The following is a 1876-nucleotide window of genomic DNA, read 5'->3' on the forward strand; positions in this document are numbered from 1 at the left end:
GGGGCCCGTATTTCTACACAATATGTTCCCCTTTGAGAGGTTCATGGGAGTCCTAAAAAAATATGTCCGTAACCGCGCTAGGCCAAAGGGAAGCATCTCCATGGGCCATCAAACAAAGGATGTCATTGGGTTTTGTGTTGACTTTATTCCTGGCCTTAAGAAGATAGGTCTCCCTAAATCGCGGTATGAGGGGAGACTGACTGGAAAAGGCACGCTTGGAAGGGACTCAATAATATGCAGGGACGGATATTCTTGGTCTCAAGCACACTACACAGTTCTACAGAACTCTACCTTGGTGACGCCGTATGTCGATGAACACAAGTACAGTCTGCGCTCCAATCACCCGGAGCAGTGTGACGACTGGATTACATGTGAACACATCAGGACTTTCAGCAGTTGGTTGGAAACACGTCTCAGAGGTGACAAGAATATTTGTGATGAGTTGTACTTGTTGTCCAGGGGACCATCTTTGACTGTATTGATTTACAAAGGAACGAGATAAATGGGAATACATTTTACACGATTGACCAAGATCAAAAGAGCACCAACCAAAATAGCGGTGTCCGCTTTGATGCAGCAACCGAGAGGGGAAAAGACACATATTATGGTTACATAGTGGACATATGGGAACTTGACTATGGACATGATTTTAAGGTCCCTTTGTTTAAGTGCAAATGGGTCAATCTGTCAGGAGGCGGGGTACAGGTAGACCCACAGTACGGAATGACAACACTGGATCTGAAAAATCCTGGGTACACTGACGAACCGTTCGTCCTAGCCAATGATGTGGCACATGTTATCTATGTGAAGGACATGTCTACCAGACCGAGAAAAAGAAAATATAAGGAAGCGAATACATCATACGATGAGCCAAAGCGCCACATAGTTCTTTCAGGAAAAGGGGACATCGTGGGAGTGGAGGGCAAGACAGACATGTCTTAAGATTATGAAAAGTTTCATGAAATTCCTCCCTTCAAAGTCAAGGCTGACCCAAGCATCCTGATAAACGATGAAGATTATCCATGGTTACGGAGCAATAAGCAAATGACACAAGCGAAGAAAAAGTGAAGACTTTCTCCTGCAACTATTATGATGATACCATTGTCCGTTTTATACATGCACATGCTATGTGGGTGAAATTATGATACCATGCCAACTTTCAACTTTTTCAGAGTTCATTTGAAATGCTTTAATGTCTTATGGTTCGGCCCTCGTAATACCATTAATCCCGGTTCACTCCTTGTCAACTATGTTCTCACTAAGAACACTCTCAAGAGGGCAGCCACGTGGGCCATTGGTCCCAGTTCGTCTGGACCTTTTGGTCCCGGTTCCACGCACGAACCGGAACCAATGCGCCTCGCCCCTGGCCCATGACCATTAGTCCCGGTTTGTGCCACAAACTGAGACTAAAGGGTTGGTCCTCGTTGCACTCAGAGTTTAGTCCCACCTCGCCAACCGAAGAGCGCTCACACCGGTTTATAAGCCCGTCCCTCTCTGCCTTGTTGAGCTCCTCTCAAAGTGAAAATAGATGCCCCTATACATGGAATTTGACCTAAATTCATAGTGAATTTCTCTGAAATTCATAGAAATTTATTACGAATTTAGGTTGAATTTTCTCTATAGGCGCATCTATGTTCATTTTTTTGTAAAGTTAATCAGAAACTTGTGATTCACACAAATTTCAAAGAATTCAAATTTTAACTATTCAAATTTGAAAATTAATGACACCAACAGAAAGTTTATACTTTTGCTAACCTAAAAGCAAAAAGAATTAAAAAATAAAGCAAAAAACAAAAGAAAATAAATAATGCAGAAAACAAAACAAAAAAACTGGAAACAAAATAAAAATAGCAACAATAAGTATTTTGTTGTAAGT

Source organism: Triticum aestivum, chromosome 1B, assembly GCF_018294505.1.
Source record: "Triticum aestivum cultivar Chinese Spring chromosome 1B, IWGSC CS RefSeq v2.1, whole genome shotgun sequence".
Lineage (NCBI taxonomy): Eukaryota > Viridiplantae > Streptophyta > Magnoliopsida > Poales > Poaceae > Triticum > Triticum aestivum.